The 25911-nt window shown below is 39.6% G+C and overlaps 30 non-coding genes across 30 annotated transcripts; all 30 read right to left on the bottom strand.

Moving 5' to 3' along the window:
- Positions 1-1143: 1143 nt before the first annotated feature.
- Positions 1144-1215, bottom strand: trnae-uuc (transfer RNA glutamic acid (anticodon UUC)). Its single transcript has one exon. It is a non-coding gene; the product is annotated as a tRNA-Glu (tRNA).
- Positions 1216-1425: 210 nt separating this feature from the next.
- Positions 1426-1498, bottom strand: trnar-acg (transfer RNA arginine (anticodon ACG)). The gene has a single exon. It is a non-coding gene; the product is annotated as a tRNA-Arg (tRNA).
- Positions 1499-2482: 984 nt separating this feature from the next.
- trnae-uuc (transfer RNA glutamic acid (anticodon UUC)) lies at positions 2483-2554 on the bottom strand. Its single transcript has one exon. It is a non-coding gene; the product is annotated as a tRNA-Glu (tRNA).
- Positions 2555-2764: 210 nt separating this feature from the next.
- On the bottom strand, positions 2765-2837 carry trnar-acg (transfer RNA arginine (anticodon ACG)). Its single transcript has one exon. It is a non-coding gene; the product is annotated as a tRNA-Arg (tRNA).
- Positions 2838-3821: 984 nt separating this feature from the next.
- On the bottom strand, positions 3822-3893 carry trnae-uuc (transfer RNA glutamic acid (anticodon UUC)). The gene has a single exon. It is a non-coding gene; the product is annotated as a tRNA-Glu (tRNA).
- A 210-nt stretch (positions 3894-4103) lies between these two features.
- trnar-acg (transfer RNA arginine (anticodon ACG)) lies at positions 4104-4176 on the bottom strand. The gene has a single exon. It is a non-coding gene; the product is annotated as a tRNA-Arg (tRNA).
- Positions 4177-5159: 983 nt separating this feature from the next.
- On the bottom strand, positions 5160-5231 carry trnae-uuc (transfer RNA glutamic acid (anticodon UUC)). The gene has a single exon. It is a non-coding gene; the product is annotated as a tRNA-Glu (tRNA).
- Positions 5232-5441: 210 nt separating this feature from the next.
- trnar-acg (transfer RNA arginine (anticodon ACG)) lies at positions 5442-5514 on the bottom strand. Its single transcript has one exon. It is a non-coding gene; the product is annotated as a tRNA-Arg (tRNA).
- A 984-nt stretch (positions 5515-6498) lies between these two features.
- trnae-uuc (transfer RNA glutamic acid (anticodon UUC)) lies at positions 6499-6570 on the bottom strand. The gene has a single exon. It is a non-coding gene; the product is annotated as a tRNA-Glu (tRNA).
- Positions 6571-6780: 210 nt separating this feature from the next.
- trnar-acg (transfer RNA arginine (anticodon ACG)) lies at positions 6781-6853 on the bottom strand. Its single transcript has one exon. It is a non-coding gene; the product is annotated as a tRNA-Arg (tRNA).
- A 984-nt stretch (positions 6854-7837) lies between these two features.
- trnae-uuc (transfer RNA glutamic acid (anticodon UUC)) lies at positions 7838-7909 on the bottom strand. Its single transcript has one exon. It is a non-coding gene; the product is annotated as a tRNA-Glu (tRNA).
- A 210-nt stretch (positions 7910-8119) lies between these two features.
- Positions 8120-8192, bottom strand: trnar-acg (transfer RNA arginine (anticodon ACG)). Its single transcript has one exon. It is a non-coding gene; the product is annotated as a tRNA-Arg (tRNA).
- A 1265-nt stretch (positions 8193-9457) lies between these two features.
- trnar-acg (transfer RNA arginine (anticodon ACG)) lies at positions 9458-9530 on the bottom strand. Its single transcript has one exon. It is a non-coding gene; the product is annotated as a tRNA-Arg (tRNA).
- Positions 9531-10514: 984 nt separating this feature from the next.
- On the bottom strand, positions 10515-10586 carry trnae-uuc (transfer RNA glutamic acid (anticodon UUC)). The gene has a single exon. It is a non-coding gene; the product is annotated as a tRNA-Glu (tRNA).
- Positions 10587-10796: 210 nt separating this feature from the next.
- On the bottom strand, positions 10797-10869 carry trnar-acg (transfer RNA arginine (anticodon ACG)). Its single transcript has one exon. It is a non-coding gene; the product is annotated as a tRNA-Arg (tRNA).
- Positions 10870-11853: 984 nt separating this feature from the next.
- trnae-uuc (transfer RNA glutamic acid (anticodon UUC)) lies at positions 11854-11925 on the bottom strand. The gene has a single exon. It is a non-coding gene; the product is annotated as a tRNA-Glu (tRNA).
- Positions 11926-12130: 205 nt separating this feature from the next.
- trnar-acg (transfer RNA arginine (anticodon ACG)) lies at positions 12131-12203 on the bottom strand. Its single transcript has one exon. It is a non-coding gene; the product is annotated as a tRNA-Arg (tRNA).
- A 592-nt stretch (positions 12204-12795) lies between these two features.
- trnar-acg (transfer RNA arginine (anticodon ACG)) lies at positions 12796-12868 on the bottom strand. The gene has a single exon. It is a non-coding gene; the product is annotated as a tRNA-Arg (tRNA).
- A 3906-nt stretch (positions 12869-16774) lies between these two features.
- Positions 16775-16847, bottom strand: trnar-acg (transfer RNA arginine (anticodon ACG)). The gene has a single exon. It is a non-coding gene; the product is annotated as a tRNA-Arg (tRNA).
- A 984-nt stretch (positions 16848-17831) lies between these two features.
- On the bottom strand, positions 17832-17903 carry trnae-uuc (transfer RNA glutamic acid (anticodon UUC)). The gene has a single exon. It is a non-coding gene; the product is annotated as a tRNA-Glu (tRNA).
- A 211-nt stretch (positions 17904-18114) lies between these two features.
- Positions 18115-18187, bottom strand: trnar-acg (transfer RNA arginine (anticodon ACG)). Its single transcript has one exon. It is a non-coding gene; the product is annotated as a tRNA-Arg (tRNA).
- Positions 18188-19171: 984 nt separating this feature from the next.
- trnae-uuc (transfer RNA glutamic acid (anticodon UUC)) lies at positions 19172-19243 on the bottom strand. The gene has a single exon. It is a non-coding gene; the product is annotated as a tRNA-Glu (tRNA).
- A 210-nt stretch (positions 19244-19453) lies between these two features.
- On the bottom strand, positions 19454-19526 carry trnar-acg (transfer RNA arginine (anticodon ACG)). Its single transcript has one exon. It is a non-coding gene; the product is annotated as a tRNA-Arg (tRNA).
- A 593-nt stretch (positions 19527-20119) lies between these two features.
- trnar-acg (transfer RNA arginine (anticodon ACG)) lies at positions 20120-20192 on the bottom strand. Its single transcript has one exon. It is a non-coding gene; the product is annotated as a tRNA-Arg (tRNA).
- Positions 20193-21176: 984 nt separating this feature from the next.
- On the bottom strand, positions 21177-21248 carry trnae-uuc (transfer RNA glutamic acid (anticodon UUC)). The gene has a single exon. It is a non-coding gene; the product is annotated as a tRNA-Glu (tRNA).
- A 1249-nt stretch (positions 21249-22497) lies between these two features.
- trnae-uuc (transfer RNA glutamic acid (anticodon UUC)) lies at positions 22498-22569 on the bottom strand. Its single transcript has one exon. It is a non-coding gene; the product is annotated as a tRNA-Glu (tRNA).
- Positions 22570-23839: 1270 nt separating this feature from the next.
- Positions 23840-23911, bottom strand: trnae-uuc (transfer RNA glutamic acid (anticodon UUC)). The gene has a single exon. It is a non-coding gene; the product is annotated as a tRNA-Glu (tRNA).
- Positions 23912-24121: 210 nt separating this feature from the next.
- trnar-acg (transfer RNA arginine (anticodon ACG)) lies at positions 24122-24194 on the bottom strand. Its single transcript has one exon. It is a non-coding gene; the product is annotated as a tRNA-Arg (tRNA).
- Positions 24195-25178: 984 nt separating this feature from the next.
- On the bottom strand, positions 25179-25250 carry trnae-uuc (transfer RNA glutamic acid (anticodon UUC)). The gene has a single exon. It is a non-coding gene; the product is annotated as a tRNA-Glu (tRNA).
- Positions 25251-25460: 210 nt separating this feature from the next.
- On the bottom strand, positions 25461-25533 carry trnar-acg (transfer RNA arginine (anticodon ACG)). The gene has a single exon. It is a non-coding gene; the product is annotated as a tRNA-Arg (tRNA).
- Positions 25534-25911: the final 378 nt, after the last annotated feature.

The following is a 25911-nucleotide window of genomic DNA, read 5'->3' as shown; positions in this document are numbered from 1 at the left end:
AAATGAGTTTGAAGTGAGAACAGCCAGAAGCACTGAAGAGTATACAGTATCAATGCCGGCTTGATTTCAATCAATTAAATTAAGTATCGAGCCAGCCAGGAGTCGAACATATAATCTTCTGATCCGTAGTCAGACACGTTATCCATTGCGCCACTGGCCCCACGTCTAAGCTGAAGTCAGGTCACAGCTAGACTAGTGTACACAGTCATTGTGTCTGTCAACAAAAAGGTTCCTTGGTTTTCTGTTTCAGATGCATATCTTAATTTGATCCTCCTGTTGTTGCATGAATTTTACTGAAGAGCAAGAAATGCAAACTTGAAGTGTATTCAATGTTTAAAAAGTCTTGTAAATTATGAATCTACAAAACATGTCACATTTGCTGTTGCTGAGGGAATATTGTTGTGTTGTGTGATTCTGCTGCCAGTTAAAATGTGGTATCTGTTCTTACACAAGTGCATCCCAAATGACAAGATGTTCTTTCCCATACTGGGAGTTCAACCCGGGCGAAAACCAGGAATCCTAAAAGCCAGACCATATGGGAAGACAGTTACTTAAAAAAACATCACAGACAAATCCATAAACGTTGAAATTATGCTTGTTGTATTACAAGCTCCATCTTTTTTCTCAGAGATGTTGGAGAAAAGTCCCATATAAAATCAGTCTAAAATGTGTTTGAATCGAGAACTGCCAGACACAATGAAAAGTACACAGTATTTTTCCCAGCTTGATTTTGGTCAAATAAATCTAGTTTTGAGCCAAACAGGAGTCAAATATTCAATCTTCTGACCTGTTATCAGACACGTTATCCATTGCGCCACTGGCCGCACAGCCAAGCTGAAGTCAGGACACACCTAGGCCAGTGTACACAGTCATAGCTTCTGTCACCGACAAGGTTCCTTGGGATTTCTGTTACAGATGCAAATCTTAATTTGATCCTCCTGTTGTTGCATGAATTTTACTGCAGAGCAAGAAATGCAGCCATGAAGTGTATTCAACGTTTAAAAAGCCTTGTATAATTTGAATCTACATAACATGTCACATTTCCTGTTGCTGAGGGAATATTGTTGTGTTGTGTGAAACTGCTGCCAGTTAAAATGCAGTATCTGTTGTTACACAAGTGCATCCCAAACAACAAGATATTCTTTCCCATACCGGGAGTTGAACCCGGGCCACCTGGGTGAAAACCAGGAATCCTAACCGCTAGACCATATGGGAAGACACATACTTAAAATACACATCACAGACAAATCTTTAAATGTTGACATTATGCCTTTTGGATTAAAAGCTACATCTTTTTTTCTCTGAGATGTTGGGGAATGTCCAGATGAAATCAGTCTAAAATGAGTTTGAAGTGAGAACAGCCAGAAGCACTGAAAAGTATACAGTATCAATCCCGGCTTGATTTCAATAAATTAAATTAAGTATCGAGCCAGCCAGGAGTCGAACCTAGAATCTTCTGATCCGTAGTCAGACACGTTATCCATTGCGCCACTGGCCCCACGTCTAAGCTGAAGTCAGGTCACAGCTAGACCAGTGTACACAGTCATTGTGTCTGTCAACAACAAGGTTCCTTGGTTTTCTGTTTCAGATGCATATCTTAATTTGATCCTCCTGTTGTTGCATGAATTTTACTGAAGAGCAAGAAATGCAAACTTGAAGTGTATTCAATGTTTAAAAAGTCTTGTAAATTATGAATCTACAAAACATGTCACATTTGCTGTTGCTGAGGTAATATTGTTGTGTTGTGTGATTCTGCTGCCAGTTAAAATGTGGTATCTGTTCTTACACAAGTGCATCCCAAATGACAAGATGTTCTTTCCCATACTGGGAGTTCAACCCGGGCGAAAACCAGAAATCCTAAAAGCCAGACCATATGGGAAGACAGTTACTTTAAAAAAACATCACAGACAAATCCATAAACGTTGAAATGATGCTTGTTGTAATTACAAGCTCCATCTTTTTCTCAGCGATGTTGGAGAAAAGTCCCATATAAAATCAGTCTAAAATGTGTTTGAATCGAGAACTGCCAGACACAATGAAAAGTATACAGTATTTTTCCCAGCTTGATTTTGGTCAAATAAATCTAGTTTTGAGCCAAACAGGAGTCAAATATTCAATCTTCTGACCTGTTATCAGACACGTTATCCATTGCGCCACTGGCCGCACAGCCAAGCTGAAGTCAGGACACACCTAGGCCAGTGTACACAGTCATAGCTTCTGTCACCGACAAGGTTCCTTGGGATTTCTGTTACAGATGCAAATCTTAATTTGATCCTCCTGTTGTTGCATGAATTTTACTGCAGAGCAAGAAATGCAGCAATGAAGTGTATTCAACGTTTAAAATGCCTTGTATAATTTGAATCTACATAACATGTCACATTTCCTGTTGCTGAGGGAATATTGTTGTGTTGTGTGAAACTGCTGCCAGTTAAAATGCAGTATCTGTTGTTACACAAGTGCATCCCAAACAACAAGATATTCTTTCCCATACCGGGAGTTGAACCCGGGCCACCTGGGTGAAAACCAGGAATCCTAACCGCTAGACCATATGGGAAGACACATACTTAAAATACACATCACAGACAAATCTTTAAATGTTGACATTATGCCTTTTGGATTAAAAGCTACATCTTTTTTTCTCTGAGATGTTGGGGAATGTCCAGATGAAATCAGTCTAAAATGAGTTTGAAGTGAGAACAGCCAGAAGCACTGAAAAGTATACAGTATCAATCCCGGCTTGATTTCAATAAATTAAAGTAAGTATCGAGCCAGCCAGGAGTCGAACCTAGAATCTTCTGATCCGTAGTCAGACACGTTATCCATTGCGCCACTGGCCCCACATCTAAGCTGAAGTCAGGTCACAGCTAGACCAGTGTACACAGTCATTGTGTCTGTCAACAACAAGGTTCCTTGGTTTTCTGTTTCAGATGCATATCTTAATTTGATCCTCCTGTTGTTGCATGAATTTTACTGAAGAGCAAGAAATGCAAACTTGAAGTGTATTCAATGTTTAAAAAGTCTTGTAAATTATGAATCTACAAAACATGTCACATTTGCTGTTGCTGAGGGAATATTGTTGTGTTGTGTGATTCTGCTGCCAGTTAAAATGTGGTATCTGTTCTTACACAAGTGCATCCCAAATGACAAGATGTTCTTTCCCATACTGGGAGTTCAACCCGGGCGAAAACCAGAAATCCTAAAAGCCAGACCATATGGGAAGACAATTACTTTAAAAAAACATCACAGACAAATCCATAAACGTTGAAATGATGCTTGTTGTAATTACAAGCTCCATCTTTTTCTCAGCGATGTTGGAGAAAAGTCCCATATAAAATCAGTCTAAAATGTGTTTGAATCGAGAACTGCCAGACACAATGAAAAGTATACAGTATTTTTCCCAGCTTGATTTTGGTCAAATAAATCTAGTTTTGAGCCAAACAGGAGTCAAATATTCAATCTTCTGACCTGTTATCAGACACGTTATCCATTGCGCCACTGGCCGCACAGCCAAGCTGAAGTCAGGACACACCTAGGCCAGTGTACACAGTCATAGCTTCTGTCACCGACAAGGTTCCTTGGGATTTCTGTTACAGATGCAAATCTTAATTTGATCCTCCTGTTGTTGCATGAATTTTACTGCAGAGCAAGAAATGCAGCAATGAAGTGTATTCAACGTTTAAAATGCCTTGTATAATTTGAATCTACATAACATGTCACATTTCCTGTTGCTGAGGGAATATTGTTGTGTTGTGTGAAACTGCTGCCAGTTAAAATGCAGTATCTGTTGTTACACAAGTGCATCCCAAACAACAAGATATTCTTTCCCATACCGGGAGTTGAACCCGGGCCACCTGGGTGAAAACCAGGAATCCTAACCGCTAGACCATATGGAAAGACACATACTTAAAATACACATCACAGACAAATCTTTAAATGTTGACATTATGCCTTTTGGATTAAAAGCTACATCTTTTTTTCTCTGAGATGTTGGGGAATGTCCAGATGAAATCAGTCTAAAATGAGTTTGAAGTGAGAACAGCCAGAAGCACTGAAAAGTATACAGTATCAATCCCGGCTTGATTTCAATAAATTAAATTAAGTATCGAGCCAGCCAGGAGTCGAACCTAGAATCTTCTGATCCGTAGTCAGACACGTTATCCATTGCGCCACTGGCCCCACGTCTAAGCTGAAGTCAGGTCACAGCTAGACCAGTGTACACAGTCATTGTGTCTGTCAACAACAAGGTTCCTTGGTTTTCTGTTTCAGATGCATATCTTAATTTGATCCTCCTGTTGTTGCATGAATTTTACTGAAGAGCAAGAAATGCAAACTTGAAGTGTATTCAATGTTTAAAAAGTCTTGTAAATGATGAATCTACAAAACATGTCACATTTGCTGTTGCTGAGGGAATATTGTTGTGTTGTGTGATTCTGCTGCCAGTTAAAATGTGGTATCTGTTCTTACACAAGTGCATCCCAAATGACAAGATGTTCTTTCCCATACTGGGAGTTCAACCCGGGCGAAAACCAGGAATCCTAAAAGCCAGACCATATGGGAAGACAGTTACTTAAAAAAACATCACAGACAAATCCATAAACGTTGAAATTATGCTTGTTGTATTACAAGCTCCATCTTTTTTCTCAGAGATGTTGGAGAAAAGTCCCATATAAAATCAGTCTAAAATGTGTTTGAATCGAGAACTGCCAGACACAATGAAAAGTACACAGTATTTTTCCCAGCTTGATTTTGGTCAAATAAATCTAGTTTTGAGCCAAACAGGAGTCAAATATTCAATCTTCTGACCTGTTATCAGACACGTTATCCATTGCGCCACTGGCCGCACAGCCAAGCTGAAGTCAGGACACACCTAGGCCAGTGTACACAGTCATAGCTTCTGTCACCGACAAGGTTCCTTGGGATTTCTGTTACAGATGCAAATCTTAATTTGATCCTCCTGTTGTTGCATGAATTTTACTGCAGAGCAAGAAATGCAGCCATGAAGTGTATTCAACGTTTAAAAAGCCTTGTATAATTTGAATCTACATAACATGTCACATTTCCTGTTGCTGAGGGAATATTGTTGTGTTGTGTGAAACTGCTGCCAGTTAAAATGCAGTATCTGTTGTTACACAAGTGCATCCCAAACAACAAGATATTCTTTCCCATACCGGGAGTTGAACCCGGGCCACCTGGGTGAAAACCAGGAATCCTAACCGCTAGACCATATGGGAAGACACATACTTAAAATACACATCACAGACAAATCTTTAAATGTTGACATTATGCCTTTTGGATTAAAAGCTACATCTTTTTTTGTCTGAGATGTTGGGGAATGTCCAGATGAAATCAGTCTAAAATGAGTTTGAAGTGAGAACAGCCAGAAGCACTGAAAAGTATACAGTATCAATCCCGGCTTGATTTCAATCAATTAAATTAAGTATCGAGCCAGCCAGGAGTCGAACCTAGAATCTTCTGATCCGTAGTCAGACACGTTATCCATTGCGCCACTGGCCCCACGTCTAAGCTGAAGTCAGGTCACAGCTAGACCAGTGTACACAGTCATTGTGTCTGTCAACAACAAGGTTCCTTGGTTTTCTGTTTCAGATGCATATCTTAATTTGATCCTCCTGTTGTTGCATGAATTTTACTGAAGAGCAAGAAATGCAAACTTGAAGTGTATTCAATGTTTAAAAAGTCTTGTAAATTATGAATCTACAAAACATGTCACATTTGCTGTTGCTGAGGGAATATTGTTGTGTTGTGTGATTCTGCTGCCAGTTAAAATGTGGTATCTGTTCTTACACAAGTGCATCCCAAATGACAAGATGTTCTTTCCCATACTGGGAGTTCAACCCGGGCGAAAACCAGAAATCCTAAAAGCCAGACCATATGGGAAGACAATTACTTTAAAAAAACATCACAGACAAATCCATAAACGTTGAAATGATGCTTGTTGTAATTACAAGCTCCATCTTTTTCTCAGCGATGTTGGAGAAAAGTCCCATATAAAATCAGTCTAAAATGTGTTTGAATCGAGAACTGCCAGACACAATGAAAAGTATACAGTATTTTTCCCAGCTTGATTTTGGTCAAATAAATCTAGTTTTGAGCCAAACAGGAGTCAAATATTCAATCTTCTGACCTGTTATCAGACACGTTATCCATTGCGCCACTGGCCGCACAGCCAAGCTGAAGTCAGGACACACCTAGGCCAGTGTACACAGTCATAGCTTCTGTCACCGACAAGGTTCCTTGGGATTTCTGTTACAGATGCAAATCTTAATTTGATCCTCCTGTTGTTGCATGAATTTTACTGCAGAGCAAGAAATGCAGCAATGAAGTGTATTCAACGTTTAAAATGCCTTGTATAATTTGAATCTACATAACATGTCACATTTCCTGTTGCTGAGGGAATATTGTTGTGTTGTGTGAAACTGCTGCCAGTTAAAATGCAGTATCTGTTGTTACACAAGTGCATCCCAAACAACAAGATATTCTTTCCCATACCGGGAGTTGAACCCGGGTCACCTGGGTGAAAACCAGGAATCCTAACCGCTAGACCATATGGGAAGACACATACTTAAAATACACATCACAGACAAATCTTTAAATGTTGACATTATGCCTTTTGGATTAAAAGCTACATCTTTTTTTCTCTGAGATGTTGGGGAATGTCCAGATGAAATCAGTCTAAAATGAGTTTGAAGTGAGAACAGCCAGAAGCACTGAAAAGTATACAGTATCAATCCCGGCTTGATTTCAATCAATTAAATTAAGTATCGAGCCAGCCAGGAGTCGAACCTAGAATCTTCTGATCCGTAGTCAGACACGTTATCCATTGCGCCACTGGCCCCACGTCTAAGCTGAAGTCAGGTCACAGCTAGACCAGTGTACACAGTCATTGTGTCTGTCAACAACAAGGTTCCTTGGTTTTCTGTTTCAGATGCCTATCTTAATTTGATCCTCCTGTTGTTGCATGAATTTTACTGAAGAGCAAGAAATGCAAACTTGAAGTGTATTCAATGTTTAAAAAGTCTTGTAAATTATGAATCTACAAAACATGTCACATTTGCTGTTGCTGAGGGAATATTGTTGTGTTGTGTGATTCTGCTGCCAGTTAAAATGTGGTATCTGTTCTTACACAAGTGCATCCCAAATGACAAGATGTTCTTTCCCATACTGGGAGTTCAACCCGGGCGAAAACCAGAAATCCTAAAAGCCAGACCATATGGGAAGACAATTACTTTAAAAAAACATCACAGACAAATCCATAAACGTTGAAATGATGCTTGTTGTAATTACAAGCTCCATCTTTTTCTCAGCGATGTTGGAGAAAAGTCCCATATAAAATCAGTCTAAAATGTGTTTGAATCGAGAACTGCCAGACACAATGAAAAGTATACAGTATTTTTCCCAGCTTGATTTTGGTCAAATAAATCTAGTTTTGAGCCAAACAGGAGTCAAATATTCAATCTTCTGACCTGTTATCAGACACGTTATCCATTGCGCCACTGGCCGCACAGCCAAGCTGAAGTCAGGACACACCTAGGCCAGTGTACACAGTCATAGCTTCTGTCAGCGACAAGGTTCCTTGGGATTTCTGTTACAGATGCAAATCTTAATTTGATCCTCCTGTTGTTGCATGAATTTTACTGCAGAGCAAGAAATGCAGCAATGAAGTGTATTCAACGTTTAAAATGCCTTGTATAATTTGAATCTACATAACATGTCACATTTCCTGTTGCTGAGGGAATATTGTTGTGTTGTGTGAAACTGCTGCCAGTTAAAATGCAGTATCTGTTGTTACACAAGTGCATCCCAAACAACAAGATTTTCTTTCCCATACCGGGAGTTGAACCCGGGCCACCTGGGTGAAAACCAGGAATCCTAACCGCTAGACCATATGGAAAGACACATACTTAAAATACACATCACAGACAAATCTTTAAATGTTGACATTATGCCTTTTGGATTAAAAGCTACATCTTTTTTTCTCTGAGATGTTGGGGAATGTCCAGATGAAATCAGTCTAAAATGAGTTTGAAGTGAGAACAGCCAGAAGCACTGAAAAGTATACAGTATCAATCCCGGCTTGATTTCAATAAATTAAATTAAGTATCGAGCCAGCCAGGAGTCGAACCTAGAATCTTCTGATCCGTAGTCAGACACGTTATCCATTGCGCCACTGGCCCCACGTCTAAGCTGAAGTCAGGTCACAGCTAGACCAGTGTACACAGTCATTGTGTCTGTCAACAACAAGGTTCCTTGGTTTTCTGTTTCAGATGCATATCTTAATTTGATCCTCCTGTTGTTGCATGAATTTTACTGAAGAGCAAGAAATGCAAACTTGAAGTGTATTCAATGTTTAAAAAGTCTTGTAAATGATGAATCTACAAAACATGTCACATTTGCTGTTGCTGAGGGAATATTGTTGTGTTGTGTGATTCTGCTGCCAGTTAAAATGTGGTATCTGTTCTTACACAAGTGCATCCCAAATGACAAGATGTTCTTTCCCATACTGGGAGTTCAACCCGGGCGAAAACCAGGAATCCTAAAAGCCAGACCATATGGGAAGACAGTTACTTAAAAAAACATCACAGACAAATCCATAAACGTTGAAATTATGCTTGTTGTATTACAAGCTCCATCTTTTTTCTCAGAGATGTTGGAGAAAAGTCCCATATAAAATCAGTCTAAAATGTGTTTGAATCGAGAACTGCCAGACACAATGAAAAGTACACAGTATTTTTCCCAGCTTGATTTTGGTCAAATAAATCTAGTTTTGAGCCAAACAGGAGTCAAATATTCAATCTTCTGACCTGTTATCAGACACGTTATCCATTGCGCCACTGGCCGCACAGCCAAGCTGAAGTCAGGACACACCTAGGCCAGTGTACACAGTCATAGCTTCTGTCACCGACAAGGTTCCTTGGGATTTCTGTTACAGATGCAAATCTTAATTTGATCCTCCTGTTGTTGCATGAATTTTACTGCAGAGCAAGAAATGCAGCCATGAAGTGTATTCAACGTTTAAAAAGCCTTGTATAATTTGAATCTACATAACATGTCACATTTCCTGTTGCTGAGGGAATATTGTTGTGTTGTGTGAAACTGCTGCCAGTTAAAATGCAGTATCTGTTGTTACACAAGTGCATCCCAAACAACAAGATATTCTTTCCCATACCGGGAGTTGAACCCGGGCCACCTGGGTGAAAACCAGGAATCCTAACCGCTAGACCATATTGGAAGACACATACTTAAAATACACATCACAGACAAATCTTTAAATGTTGACATTATGCCTTTTGGATTAAAAGCTACATCTTTTTTTGTCTGAGATGTTGGGGAATGTCCAGATGAAATCAGTCTAAAATGAGTTTGAAGTGAGAACAGCCAGAAGCACTGAAAAGTATACAGTATCAATCCCGGCTTGATTTCAATCAATTAAATTAAGTATCGAGCCAGCCAGGAGTCGAACCTAGAATCTTCTGATCCGTAGTCAGACACGTTATCCATTGCGCCACTGGCCCCACGTCTAAGCTGAAGTCAGGTCACAGCTAGACCAGTGTACACAGTCATTGTGTCTGTCAACAACAAGGTTCCTTGGTTTTCTGTTTCAGATGCATATCTTAATTTGATCCTCCTGTTGTTGCATGAATTTTACTGAAGAGCAAGAAATGCAAACTTGAAGTGTATTCAATGTTTAAAAAGTCTTGTAAATTATGAATCTACAAAACATGTCACATTTGCTGTTGCTGAGGGAATATTGTTGTGTTGTGTGATTCTGCTGCCAGTTAAAATGTGGTATCTGTTCTTACACAAGTGCATCCCAAATGACAAGATGTTCTTTCCCATACTGGGAGTTCAACCCGGGCGAAAACCAGAAATCCTAAAAGCCAGACCATATGGGAAGACAATTACTTTAAAAAAACATCACAGACAAATCCATAAACGTTGAAATGATGCTTGTTGTAATTACAAGCTCCATCTTTTTCTCAGCGATGTTGGAGAAAAGTCCCATATAAAATCAGTCTAAAATGTGTTTGAATCGAGAACTGCCAGACACAATGAAAAGTATACAGTATTTTTCCCAGCTTGATTTTGGTCAAATAAATCTAGTTTTGAGCCAAACAGGAGTCAAATATTCAATCTTCTGACCTGTTATCAGACACGTTATCCATTGCGCCACTGGCCGCACAGCCAAGCTGAAGTCAGGACACACCTAGGCCAGTGTACACAGTCATAGCTTCTGTCACCGACAAGGTTCCTTGGGATTTCTGTTACAGATGCAAATCTTAATTTGATCCTCCTGTTGTTGCATGAATTTTACTGCAGAGCAAGAAATGCAGCAATGAAGTGTATTCAACGTTTAAAATGCCTTGTATAATTTGAATCTACATAACATGTCACATTTCCTGTTGCTGAGGGAATATTGTTGTGTTGTGTGAAACTGCTGCCAGTTAAAATGCAGTATCTGTTGTTACACAAGTGCATCCCAAACAACAAGATATTCTTTCCCATACCGGGAGTTGAACCCGGGCCACCTGGGTGAAAACCAGGAATCCTAACCGCTAGACCATATGGGAAGACACATACTTAAAATACACATCACAGACAAATCTTTAAATGTTGACATTATGCCTTTTGGATTAAAAGCTACATCTTTTTTTCTCTGAGATGTTGGGGAATGTCCAGATGAAATCAGTCTAAAATGAGTTTGAAGTGAGAACAGCCAGAAGCACTGAAAAGTATACAGTATCAATCCCGGCTTGATTTCAATCAATTAAATTAAGTATCGAGCCAGCCAGGAGTCGAACCTAGAATCTTCTGATCCGTAGTCAGACACGTTATCCATTGCGCCACTGGCCCCACGTCTAAGCTGAAGTCAGGTCACAGCTAGACCAGTGTACACAGTCATTGTGTCTGTCAACAACAAGGTTCCTTGGTTTTCTGTTTCAGATGCCTATCTTAATTTGATCCTCCTGTTGTTGCATGAATTTTACTGAAGAGCAAGAAATGCAAACTTGAAGTGTATTCAATGTTTAAAAAGTCTTGTAAATTATGAATCTACAAAACATGTCACATTTGCTGTTGCTGAGGGAATATTGTTGTGTTGTGTGATTCTGCTGCCAGTTAAAATGTGGTATCTGTTCTTACACAAGTGCATCCCAAATGACAAGATGTTCTTTCCCATACTGGGAGTTCAACCCGGGCGAAAACCAGAAATCCTAAAAGCCAGACCATATGGGAAGACAATTACTTTAAAAAAACATCACAGACAAATCCATAAACGTTGAAATGATGCTTGTTGTAATTACAAGCTCCATCTTTTTCTCAGCGATGTTGGAGAAAAGTCCCATATAAAATCAGTCTAAAATGTGTTTGAATCGAGAACTGCCAGACACAATGAAAAGTATACAGTATTTTTCCCAGCTTGATTTTGGTCAAATAAATCTAGTTTTGAGCCAAACAGGAGTCAAATATTCAATCTTCTGACCTGTTATCAGACACGTTATCCATTGCGCCACTGGCCGCACAGCCAAGCTGAAGTCAGGACACACCTAGGCCAGTGTACACAGTCATAGCTTCTGTCAGCGACAAGGTTCCTTGGGATTTCTGTTACAGATGCAAATCTTAATTTGATCCTCCTGTTGTTGCATGAATTTTACTGCAGAGCAAGAAATGCAGCAATGAAGTGTATTCAACGTTTAAAATGCCTTGTATAATTTGAATCTACATAACATGTCACATTTCCTGTTGCTGAGGGAATATTGTTGTGTTGTGTGAAACTGCTGCCAGTTAAAATGCAGTATCTGTTGTTACACAAGTGCATCCCAAACAACAAGATATTCTTTCCCATACCGGGAGTTGAACCCGGGCCACCTGGGTGAAAACCAGGAATCCTAACCGCTAGACCATATGGGAAGACACATACTTAAAATACACATCACAGACAAATCTTTAAATGTTGACATTATGCCTTTTGGATTAAAAGCTACATCTTTTTTTCTCTGAGATGTTGGGGAATGTCCAGATGAAATCAGTCTAAAATGAGTTTGAAGTGAGAACAGCCAGAAGCACTGAAAAGTATACAGTATCAATCCCGGCTTGATTTCAATCAATTAAATATCGAGCCAGCCAGGAGTCGAACCTAGAATCTTCTGATCCGTAGTCAGACACGTTATCCATTGCGCCACTGGCCCCACGTCTAAGCTGAAGTCAGGTCACAGCTAGACCAGTGTACACAGTCATTGTGTCTGTCAACAACAAGGTTCCTTGGTTTTCTGTTTCAGATGCATATCTTAATTTGATCCTCCTGTTGTTGCATGAATTTTACTGAAGAGCAAGGAATGCAAACTTGAAGTGTATTCAATGTTTAAAAAGTCTTGTAAATTATGAATCTACAAAACATGTCACATTTGCTGTTGCTGAGGGAATATTGTTGTGTTGTGTGATTCTGCTGCAAGTTAAAATGTGGTATCTGTTCTTACACAAGTGCATCCCAAATGACAAGATGTTCTTTCCCATACAGGGAGTTCAACCCGGGCGAAAACCAGAAATCCTAAAAGCCAGACCATATGGGAAGACAGTTACTTTAAAAAAACATCACAGACAAATCCATAAACGTTGAAATGATGCTTGTTGTAATTACAAGCTCCATCTTTTTCTCAGCGATGTTGGAGAAAAGTCCCATATAAAATCAGTCTAAAATGAGTTCGAAGTGAGAACAGCCAGAAGCACTGAAAAGTATACAGTATCAATCCCGGCTTGATTTCAATCAATTAAATTAAGTATCGAGCCAGCCAGGAGTCGAACCTAGAATCTTCTGATCCGTAGTCAGACACGTTATCCATTGCGCCACTGGCCCCACGTCTAAGCTGAAGTCAGGTCACAGCTAGACCAGTGTACACAGTCATTGTGTCTGTCAACAACAAGGTTCCTTGGTTTTCTGTTTCAGATGCATATCTTAATTTGATCCTCCTGTTGTTGCATGAATTTTACTGAAGAGCAAGAAATGCAAACTTGAAGTGTATTCAATGTTTAAAAAGTCTTGTAAATTATGAATCTACAAAACATGTCACATTTGCTGTTGCTGAGGGAATATTGTTGTGTTGTGTGATTCTGCTGCCAGTTAAAATGTGGTATCTGTTCTTACACAAGTGCATCCCAAATGACAAGATGTTCTTTCCCATACAGGGAGTTCAACCCGGGCGAAAACCAGAAATCCTAAAAGCCAGACCATATGGGAAGACAGTTACTTTAAAAAAACATCACAGACAAATCCATAAACGTTGAAATGATGCTTGTTGTAATTACAAGCTCCATCTTTTTCTCAGCGATGTTGGAGAAAAGTCCCATATAAAATCAGTCTAAAATGTGTTTGAATCGAGAACTGCCAGACACAATGAAAAGTATACAGTATTTTTCCCAGCTTGATTTTGGTCAAATAAATCTAGTTTTGAGCCAAACAGGAGTCAAATATTCAATCTTCTGACCTGTTATCAGACACGTTATCCATTGCGCCACTGGCCGCACAGTCAAGCTGAAGTCAGGACACACCTAGGCCAGTGTACACAGTCATAGCTTCTGTCACCGACAAGGTTCCTTGGGATTTCTGTTACAGATGCAAATCTTAATTTGATCCTCCTGTTGTTGCATGAATTTTACTGCAGAGCAAGAAATGCAGCAATGAAGTGTATTCAACGTTTAAAATGCCTTGTATAATTTGAATCTACATAACATGTCACATTTCCTGTTGCTGAGGGAATATTGTTGTGTTGTGTGAAACTGCTGCCAGTTAAAATGCAGTATCTGTTGTTACACAAGTGCATCCCAAACGACAAGAAATTCTTTCCCATACCGGGAGTTGAACCCGGGCCACCTGGGTGAAAACCAGGACCAACCACTAGACCATATGGGAAGACACATACTTAAAATACACATCACAGACAAATCTTTAAATGTTGACATTATGCCTGTTGGATTAAAAGCTACATCTTTTTTTCTCTGAGATGTTGGGGAATGTCCAGATGAAATCAGTCTAAAATGAGCTTGAAGTGAGAACAGCCAGAAGCACTGAAAAGTATTCAGTGTCAATCCCGGCTTGATTTCAATCAATTAAATTAAGTATCGAGCCAGCCAGGAGTCGAAACTAGAATCTTCTGATCCGTAGTCAGACACATTATCCATTGCGCCACTGGCCCCACGTCTAAGCTGAAGTCAAGTCACAGCTAGACCAGTGTACACAGTCATTGTGTCTGTCAACAACAAGGTTCCTTGGTTTTCTGTTTCAGATGCATATCTTAATTTGATCCTCCTGTTGTTGCATGAATTTTACTGAAGAGCAAGAAATGCAAACTTCAAGTGTATTCAATGTTTAAAAAGTCTTGTAAATTATGAATCTACAAAACATGTCACATTTGCTGTTGCTGAGGGAATATTGTTGTGTTGTGTGATTCTGCTGCCAGTTAAAATGTGGTATCTGTTCTTACACAAGTGCATCCCAAATGACAAGATGTTCTTTCCCATACTGGGAGTTCAACCCGGGCGAAAACCAGGAATCCTAAAAGCCAGACCATATGGGAAGACAGTTACTTTAAAAAAACATCACAGACAAATCCATAAACGTTGAAATGATGCTTGTTGTAATTACAAGCTCCATCTTTTTCTCAGCGATGTTGGAGAAAAGTCCCATATAAAATCAGTCTAAAATGTGTTTGAATCGAGAACTGCCAGACACAATGAAAAGTATACAGTATTTTTCCCAGCTTGATTTTGGTCAAATATTCAATCTTCTGACCTGTTATCAGACACGTTATCCATTGCGCCACTGGCCGCACAGCCAAGCTGAAGTCAGGACACACCTAGGCCAGTGTACACAGTCATAGCTTCTGTCACCGACAAGGTTCCTTGGGATTTCTGTTACAGATGCAAATCTTAATTTGATCCTCCTGTTGTTGCATGAATTTTACTGCAGAGCAAGAAATGCAGCAATGAAGTGTATTCAACGTTTAAAAAGCCTTGTATAATTTGAATCTACATAACATGTCACATTTCCTGTTGCTGAGGGAATATTGTTGTGTTGTGTGAAACTGCTGCCAGTTAAAATGCAGTATCTGTTGTTACACAAGTGCATCCCAAACGACAAGAAATTCTTTCCCATACCGGGAGTTGAACCCAGGCCACCTGGGTGAAAACCAGGACCAACCACTAGACCATATGGGAAGACACATACTTAAAATACACATCACAGACAAATCTTTAAATGTTGACATTATGCCTGTTGGATTAAAAGCTACATCTTTTTTTCTCTGAGATGTTGGGGAATGTCCAGATGAAATCAGTCTAAAATGAGCTTGAAGTGAGAACAGCCAGAAGCACTGAAAAGTATTCAGTGTCAATCCCGGCTTGATTTCAATCAATTAAATTAAGTATCGAGCCAGCCAGGAGTCGAAACTAGAATCTTCTGATCCGTAGTCAGACACGTTATCCATTGCGCCACTGGCCCCACGTCTAAGCTGAAGTCAAGTCACAGCTAGACCAGTGTACACAGTCATTGTGTCTGTCAACAACAAGGTTCCTTGGTTTTCTGTTTCAGATGCATATCTTAATTTGATCCTCCTGTTGTTGCATGAATTTTACTGAAGAGCAAGAAATGCAAACTTCAAGTGTATTCAATGTTTAAAAAGTCTTGTAAATTATGAATCTACAAAACATGTCACATTTGCTGTTGCTGAGGGAATATTGTTGTGTTGTGTGATTCTGCTGCCAGTTAAAATGTGGTATCTGTTGTTACACAAGTGCATCCCAAATGACAAGATGTTCTTTCCCATACTGGGAGTTCAACCCGGGCGAAAACCAGGAATCCTAAAAGCCAGACCATATGGGAAGACAGTTACTTTAAAAAAACATCACAGACAAATCCATAAACGTTGAAATGATGCTTGTTGTAATTACAAGCTCCATCTTTTTCTCAGCGATGTTGGAGAAAAGTCCCATATAAAATCAGTCTAAAATGTGTTTGAATCGAGAACTGCCAGACACAATGAAAAGTATACAGTATTTTTCCCAGCTTGATTTTGGTCAAATAAATCTAGTTTTGAGCCAAACAGGAGTCAAATATTCAATCTTCTGACCTGTTATCAGACACGTTATCCATTGCGCCACTGGCCGCACAGCCAAGCTGAAGTCAGGACACACCTAGGCCAGTGTACACAGTCATAGCTTCTGTCACCGACAAGGTTCCTTGGGATTTCTGTTACAGATGCAAATCTTAATTTGATCCTCCTGTTGTTGCATGAATTTTACTGCAGAGCAAGAAATGCAGCAATGAAGTGTATTCAACGTTTAAAATGCCTTGTATAATTTGAATCTACATAACATGTCACATTTCCTGTTGCTGAGGGAATATTGTTGTGTTGTGTGAAACTGCTGCCAGTTAAAATGCAATATCTGTTGTTACACAAGTGCATCCCAAACGACAAGATATTCTTTCCCATACCGGGAGTTGAACCCGGGCCACCTGGGTGAAAACCAGGAATCCTAACTGCTAGACCATATGGGAAGACACATACTTAAAATACACATCACAGACAAATCTTTAAATGTTGACATTATGCCTGTTGGATTAAAAGCTACATCTTTTTTTCTCTGAGATGTTGGGGAATGTCCAGATGAAATCAGTCTAAAATGAGTTTGAAGTGAGAACAGCCAGAAGCACTGAAAAGTATGCAGTATCAATCCCGGCTTGATTTCAATAAATTAAATTAAGTATTGAGCCAGCCAGGAGTCGAACCTAGAATCTTCTGATCCGTAGTCAGACACGTTATCCATTGCGCCACTGGCCCCACGTCTAAGCTGAAGTCAGGTCACAGCTAGACCAGTGTACACAGTCATTGTGTCTGTCAACAACAAGGTTCCATGGTTTTCTGTTTCAGATGCATATCTTAATTTGATCCTCCTGTTGTTGCATGAATTTTACTGAAGAGCAAGAAATGCAAACTTGAAGTGTATTCAATGTTTAAAAAGTCTTGTAAATTATGAATCTACAAAACATGTCACATTTGCTGTTGCTGAGGGAATATTGTTGTGTTGTGTGATTCTGCTGCCAGTTAAAATGTGGTATCTGTTCTTACACAAGTGCATCCCAAATGACAAGATGTTCTTTCCCATACTGGGAGTTCAACCCGGGCGAAAACCAGAAATCCTAAAAGCCAGACCATATGGGAAGACAGTTACTTTAAAAAAACATCACAGACAAATCCATAAACGTTGAAATGATGCTTGTTGTAATTACAAGCTCCATCTTTTTCTCAGCGATGTTGGAGAAAAGTCCCATATAAAATCAGTCTAAAATGTGTTTGAATCGAGAACTGCCAGACACAATGAAAAGTATACAGTATTTTTCCCAGCTTGATTTTGGTCAAATAAATCTAGTTTTGAGCCAAACAGGAGTCAAATATTCAATCTTCTGACCTGTTATCAGACACGTTATCCATTGCGCCACTGGCCGCACAGCCAAGCTGAAGTCAGGACACACCTAGGCCAGTGTACACAGTCATAGCTTCTGTCACCGACAAGGTTCCTTGGGATTTCTGTTACAGATGCAAATCTTAATTTGATCCTCCTGTTGTTGCATGAATTTTACTGCAGAGCAAGAAATGCAGCAATGAAGTGTATTCAACGTTTAAAATGCCTTGTATAATTTGAATCTACATAACATGTCACATTTCCTGTTGCTGAGGGAATATTGTTGTGTTGTGTGAAACTGCTGCCAGGTAAAATGCAGTATCTGTTGTTACACAAGTGCATCCCAAACAACAAGATATTCTTTCCCATACCGGGAGTTGAACCCGGGCCACCTGGGTGAAAACCAGGAATCCTAACCGCTAGACCATATGGGAAGACACATACTTAAAATACACATCACAGACAAATCTTTAAATGTTGACATTATGCCTGTTGGATTAAAAGCTACATCTTTTTTTTCTCTGAGATGTTGGGGAATGTCCAGATGAAATCAGTCTAAAATGAGTTTGAAGTGAGAACAGCCAGAAGCACTGAAAAGTATACAGTATCAATCCCGGCTTGATTTCAATAAATTAAATTAAGTATCGAGCCAGCCAGGAGTCGAACCTAGAATCTTCTGATCCGTAGTCAGACACGTTATCCATTGCGCCACTGGCCCCACGTCTAAGCTGAAGTCAGGTCACAGCTAGACCAGTGTACACAGTCATTGTGTCTGTCAACAACAAGGTTCCTTGGTTTTCTGTTTCAGATGCATATCTTAATTTGATCCTCCTGTTGTTGCATGAATTTTACTGAAGAGCAAGAAATGCAAACTTGAAGTGTATTCAATGTTTAAAAAGTCTTGTAAATTATGAATCTACAAAACATGTCACATTTGCTGTTGCTGAGGGAATATTGTTGTGTTGTGTGATTCTGCTGCCAGTTAAAATGTGGTATCTGTTCTTACACAAGTGCATCCCAAATGACAAGATGTTCTTTCCCATACTGGGAGTTCAACCCGGGCGAAAACCAGAAATCCTAAAAGCCAGACCATATGGGAAGACAGTTACTTTAAAAAAACATCACAGACAAATCCATAAACGTTGAAATGATGCTTGTTGTAATTACAAGCTCCATCTTTTTCTCAGCGATGTTGGAGAAAAGTCCCATATAAAATCAGTCTAAAATGTGTTTGAATCGAGAACTGCCAGACACAATGAAAAGTATACAGTATTTTTCCCAGCTTGATTTTGGTCAAATAAATCTAGTTTTGAGCCAAACAGGAGTCAAATATTCAATCTTCTGACCTGTTATCAGACTCGTTATCCATTGCGCCACTGGCCGCACAGCCAAGCTGAAGTCAGGACACACCTAGGCCAGTGTACACAGTCATAGCTTCTGTCACCGACAAGGTTCCTTGGGATTTCTGTTACAGATGCAAATCTTAATTTGATCCTCCTGTTGTTGCATGAATTTTACTGCAGAGCAAGAAATGCAGCAATGAAGTGTATTCAACGTTTAAAATGCCTTGTATAATTTGAATCTACATAACATGTCACATTTCCTGTTGCTGAGGGAATATTGTTGTGTTGTGTGAAACTGCTGCCAGTTAAAATGCAATATCTGTTGTTACACAAGTGCATCCCAAACGACAAGATATTCTTTCCCATACCGGGAGTTGAACCCGGGCCACCTGGGTGAAAACCAGGAATCCTAACCGCTAGACCATATGGGAAGACACATACTTAAAATACACATCACAGACAAATCTTTAAATGTTGACATTATGCCTGTTGGATTAAAAGCTACATCTTTTTTTCTCTGAGATGTTGGGGAATGTCCAGATGAAATCAGTCTAAAATGAGTTTGAAGTGAGAACAGCCAGAAGCACTGAAAAGTATACAGTATCAATCCCGGCTTGATTTCAATAAATTAAATTAAGTATCGAGCCAGCCAGGAGTCGAACCTAGAATCTTCTGATCCGTAGTCAGACACGTTATCCATTGCGCCACTGGCCCCACGTCTAAGCTGAAGTCAGGTCACAGCTAGACCAGTGTACACAGTCATAGCTTCTGTCACCGACAAGGTTCCTTGGGATTTCTGTTACAGATGCAAATCTTAATTTGATCCTCCTGTTGTTGCATGAATTTTACTGAAGAGCAAGAAATGCAAACTTGAAGTGTATTCAATGTTTAAAAAGTCTTGTAAATTATGAATCTACAAAACATGTCACATTTGCTGTTGCTGAGGGAATATTGTTGTGTTGTGTGATTCTGCTGCCAGTTAAAATGTGGTATCTGTTCTTACACAAGTGCATCCCAAATGACAAGATGTTCTTTCCCATACTGGGAGTTCAACCCGGGCGAAAACCAGAAATCCTAAAAGCCAGACCATATGGGAAGACAGTTACTTTAAAAAAACATCACAGACAAATCCATAAACGTTGAAATGATGCTTGTTGTAATTACAAGCTCCATCTTTTTCTCAGCGATGTTGGAGAAAAGTCCCATATGAAATCAGTCTAAAATGTGTTTGAATAGAGAACTGCCAGAAGCACTGAAAAGTATACAGTATCAATCCCGGCTTGATTTCAATCAATTAAATTAAGTATCGAGCCAGCCAGGAGTCGAACCTAGAATCTTCTGATCCGTAGTCAGACACGTTATCCATTGCGCCACTGGCCCCACGTCTAAGCTGAAGTCAGGTCACAGCTAGACCAGTGTACACAGTCATTGTGTCTGTCAACAACAAGGTTCCTTGGTTTTCTGTTTCAGATGCATATCTTAATTTGATCCTCCTGTTGTTGCATGAATTTTACTGAAGAGCAAGAAATGCAAACTTGAAGTGTATTCAATGTTTAAAAAGTCTTGTAAATTATGAATCTACAAAACATGTCACATTTGCTGTTGCTGAGGGAATATTGTTGTGTTGTGTGATTCTGCTGCCAGTTAAAATGTGGTATCTGTTCTTACACAAGTGCATCCCAAATGACAAGATGTTCTTTCCCATACTGGGAGTTCAACCCGGGCGAAAACCAGAAATACTAAAAGCCAGACCATATGGGAAGACAATTACTTTAAAAAAACATCACAGACAAATCCATAAATGTTGAAATGATGCTTGTTGTAATTACAAGCTCCATCTTTTTCTCAGCGATGTTGGAGAAAAGTCCCATATAAAATCAGTCTAAAATGTGTTTGAATCGAGAACTGCCAGACACAATGAAAAGTATACAGTATTTTTCCCAGCTTGATTTTGGTCAAATAAATCTAGTTTTGAGCCAAACAGGAGTCAAATATTCAATCTTCTGACCTGTTATCAGACACGTTATCCATTGCGCCACTGGCCGCACAGCCAAGCTGAAGTCAGGACACACCTAGGCCAGTGTACACAGTCATAGCTTCTGTCACCGACAAGGTTCCTTGGGATTTCTGTTACAGATGCAAATCTTAATTTGATCCTCCTGTTGTTGCATGAATTTTACTGCAGAGCAAGAAATGCAGCAATGAAGTGTATTCAACGTTTAAAATGCCTTGTATAATTTGAATCTACATAACATGTCACATTTCCTGTTGCTGAGGGAATATTGTTGTGTTGTGTGAAACTGCTGCCAGTTAAAATGCAGTATCTGTTGTTACACAAGTGCATCCCAAACAACAAGATATTCTTTCCCATACCGGGAGTTGAACCCGGGCCACCTGGGTGAAAACCAGGAATCCTAACCGCTAGACCATATGGGAAGACACATACTTAAAATACACATCACAGACAAATCTTTAAATGTTGACATTATGCCTTTTGGATTAAAAGCTACATCTTTTTTTCTCTGAGATGTTGGGGAATGTCCAGATGAAATCAGTCTAAAATGAGTTTGAAGTGAGAACAGCCAGAAGCACTGAAGAGTATACAGTATCAATGCCGGCTTGATTTCAATCAATTAAATTAAGTATCGAGCCAGCCAGGAGTCGAACATATAATCTTCTGATCCGTAGTCAGACACGTTATCCACTGCGCCACTGGCCCCACGTCTAAGCTGAAGTCAGGTCACAGCTAGACTAGTGTACACAGTCATTGTGTCTGTCAACAAAAAGGTTCCTTGGTTTTCTGTTTCAGATGCATATCTTAATTTGATCCTCCTGTTGTTGCATGAATTTTACTGAAGAGCAAGAAATGCAAACTTGAAGTGTATTCAATGTTTAAAAAGTCTTGTAAATTATGAATCTACAAAACATGTCACATTTGCTGTTGCTGAGGGAATATTGTTGTGTTGTGTGATTCTGCTGCCAGTTAAAATGTGGTATCTGTTCTTACACAAGTGCATCCCAAATGACAAGATGTTCTTTCCCATACTGGGAGTTCAACCCGGGCGAAAACCAGGAATCCTAAAAGCCAGACCATATGGGAAGACAGTTACTTAAAAAAACATCACAGACAAATCCATAAACGTTGAAATTATGCTTGTTGTATTACAAGCTCCATCTTTTTTCTCAGAGATGTTGGAGAAAAGTCCCATATAAAATCAGTCTAAAATGTGTTTGAATTGAGAACTGCCAGACACAATGAAAAGTACACAGTATTTTTCCCAGCTTGATTTTGGTCAAATAAATCTAGTTTTGAGCCAAACAGGAGTCAAATATTCAATCTTCTGACCTGTTATCAGACACGTTATCCATTGCGCCACTGGCCGCACAGCCAAGCTGAAGTCAGGACACACCTAGGCCAGTGTACACAGTCATAGCTTCTGTCACCGACAAGGTTCCTTGGGATTTCTGTTACAGATGCAAATCTTAATTTGATCCTCCTGTTGTTGCATGAATTTTACTGCAGAGCAAGAAATGCAGCCATGAAGTGTATTCAACGTTTAAAAAGCCTTGTATAATTTGAATCTACATAACATGTCACATTTCCTGTGGGAATATTGTTGTGTTGTGTGAAACTGCTACCAGTATCTGTTGTTACACAAGTGCATCCTAAACGACAAGCTTTTCTTTCCCATACCAGGAGTTGAACCCGGGCCACCTGGGTGAAAACCAGGAATCCTAACCGCTAGACCATATGGGAAGACACATACTTAAAATACACATCACAGACAAATCTTTAAATGTTGACATTATGCCTGTTGAATTAAAAGCTACATCTTTTTTTTCTCTGAGATGTTGGGGAATGTCCAGATGAAATCAGTCTAAAATGAGTTTGAAGTGAGAACAGCCAGAAGCACTGAAAAGTATACAGTATCAATCCCGGCTTGATTTCAATCAATTAAAAATTAAGTATCGAGGCAGCAAGGAGTCGAACCTAGAATCTTCTGATCTGTATTCAGACATGTTATCCATTGCGCCACTGGCCCCACGTCTAAGCTGAAGTCAGGTCACAGCTAGACCAGTGTACACAGTCATTGCGTCTGTCAACAACAAGGTTCCTTGGTTTTCTGTTTCAGATGCATATCTTAATTTGATCCTCCTGTTGTTGCATGAATTTTACTGCAGAGCAAGAAATGCAAACTTGAAGTGTATTCAATGTTTAAAAAGTCTTGTAAATTATGAATCTACAAAACATGTCACATTTGCTGTTATTGAGGGAATATTGTTGTGTTGTGTGATTCTGCTGCCAGTTAAAATGTGGTATCTGTTCTTACACAAGTGCATCCCAAATGACAAGATGTTCTTTCCCATACTGGGAGTTCAACCCGGGCGAAAACCAGGAATCCTAAAAGCCAGACCATATGGGAAGACAGTTACTTTAAAAACACATCACAGACAAATCCATGAACGTTGAAATGATGCTTGTTGTAATTACAAGCTCCATCTTTTTCTCAGAGATGTTGGAGAAAAGTCCCATATAAAATCAGTCTAAAATGTGTTTGAATCGAGAACTGCCAGACACAATGAAAAGTATACAGTATTTTTCCCAGCTTGATTTTGGTCAAATAAATCTAGTTTTGAGCCAAACAGGAGTCAAATATTCAATCTTCTGACCTGTTATCAGACACGTTATCCATTGCGCCACTGGCCGCACAGCCAAGCTGAAGTCAGGACACACCTAGGCCAGTGTACACAGTCATAGCTTCTGTCACCGACAAGGTTCCTTGGGATTTCTGTTACAGATGCAAATCTTAATTTGATCCTCCTGTTGTTGCATGAATTTTACTGCAGAGCAAGAAATGCAGCAATGAAGTGTATTCAACGTTTAAAATGCCTTGTATAATTTGAATCTACATAACATGTCACATTTCCTGTTGCTGAGGGAATATTGTTGTGTTGTGTGAAACTGCTGCCAGTTAAAATGCAGTATCTGTTGTTACACAAGTGCATCCCAAACAACAAGATATTCTTTCCCATACCGGGAGTTGAACCCAGGCCACCTGGGTGAAAACCAGGAATCCTAACCGCTAGACCATATGGGAAGACACATACTTAAAATACACATCACAGACAAATCTTTAAATGTTGACATTATGCCTTTTGGATTAAAAGCTACATCTTTTTTTCTCTGAGATGTTGGGGAATGTCCAGATGAAATCAGTCTAAAATGAGTTTGAAGTGAGAACAGCCAGAAGCACTGAAAAGTATACAGTATCAATCCCGGCTTGATTTCAATCAATTAAATTAAGTATCGAGCCAGCCAGGAGTCGAACCTAGAATCTTCTGATCCGTAGTCAGACACGTTATCCATTGCGCCACTGGCCCCACGTCTAAGCTGAAGTCAGGTCACAGCTAGACCAGTGTACACAGTCATTGTGTCTGTCAACAACAAGGTTCCTTGGTTTTCTGTTTCAGATGCATATCTTAATTTGATCCTCCTGTTGTTGCATGAATTTTACTGAAGAGCAAGAAATGCAAACTTGAAGTGTATTCAATGTTTAAAAAGTCTTGTAAATTATGAATCTACAAAACATGTCACATTTGCTGTTGCTGAGGGAATATTGTTGTGTTGTGTGATTCTGCTGCCAGTTAAAATGTGGTATCTGTTCTTACACAAGTGCATCCCAAATGACAAGATGTTCTTTCCCATACTGGGAGTTCAACCCGGGCGAAAACCAGAAATCCTAAAAGCCAGACCATATGGGAAGACAATTACTTTAAAAAAACATCACAGACAAATCCATAAACGTTGAAATGATGCTTGTTGTAATTACAAGCTCCATCTTTTTCTCAGCGATGTTGGAGAAAAGTCCCATATAAAATCAGTCTAAAATGTGTTTGAATCGAGAACTGCCAGACACAATGAAAAGTATACAGTATTTTTCCCAGCTTGATTTTGGTCAAATAAATCTAGTTTTGAGCCAAACAGGAGTCAAATATTCAATCTTCTGACCTGTTATCAGACACGTTATCCATTGCGCCACTGGCCGCACAGCCAAGCTGAAGTCAGGACACACCTAGGCCAGTGTACACAGTCATAGCTTCTGTCACCGACAAGGTTCCTTGGGATTTCTGTTACAGATGCAAATCTTAATTTGATCCTCCTGTTGTTGCATGAATTTTACTGCAGAGCAAGAAATGCAGCAATGAAGTGTATTCAACGTTTAAAATGCCTTGTATAATTTGAATCTACATAACATGTCACATTTCCTGTTGCTGAGGGAATATTGTTGTGTTGTGTGAAACTGCTGCCAGTTAAAACGCAGTATCTGTTGTTACACAAGTGCATCCCAAACAACAAGATATTCTTTCCCATACCGGGAGTTGAACCCGGGCCACCTGGGTGAAAACCAGGAATCCTAACCGCTAGACCATATGGGAAGACACATACTTAAAATACACATCACAGACAAATCTTTAAATGTTGACATTATGCCTTTTGGATTAAAAGCTACATCTTTTTTTCTCTGAGATGTTGGGGAATGTCCAGATGAAATCAGTCTAAAATGAGTTTGAAGTGAGAACAGCCAGAAGCACTGAAAAGTATACAGTATCAATCCCGGCTTGATTTCAATCAATTAAATTAAGTATCGAGCCAGCCAGGAGTCGAACCTAGAATCTTCTGATCCGTAGTCAGACACGTTATCCATTGCGCCACTGGCCCCACGTCTAAGCTGAAGTCAGGTCACAGCTAGACCAGTGTACACAGTCATTGTGTCTGTCAACAACAAGGTTCCTTGGTTTTCTGTTTCAGATGCATATCTTAATTTGATCCTCCTGTTGTTGCATGAATTTTACTGAAGAGCAAGAAATGCAAACTTGAAGTGTATTCAATGTTTAAAAAGTCTTGTAAATTATGAATCTACAAAACATGTCACATTTGCTGTTGCTGAGGGAATATTGTTGTGTTGTGTGATTCTGCTGCCAGTTAAAATGTGGTATCTGTTCTTACACAAGTGCATCCCAAATGACAAGATGTTCTTTCCCATACTGGGAGTTCAACCCGGGCGAAAACCAGAAATCCTAAAAGCCAGACCATATG

Source organism: Oncorhynchus mykiss, chromosome 17 (genome assembly GCF_057628025.1).
Source record: "Oncorhynchus mykiss isolate SJ-2025 chromosome 17, ASM5762802v1, whole genome shotgun sequence".
NCBI lineage: Eukaryota > Metazoa > Chordata > Actinopteri > Salmoniformes > Salmonidae > Oncorhynchus > Oncorhynchus mykiss.
The sequence above is the reverse complement of the archived record's forward strand: the minus strand, read 5'-3'. Positions and strand labels throughout refer to the sequence as shown.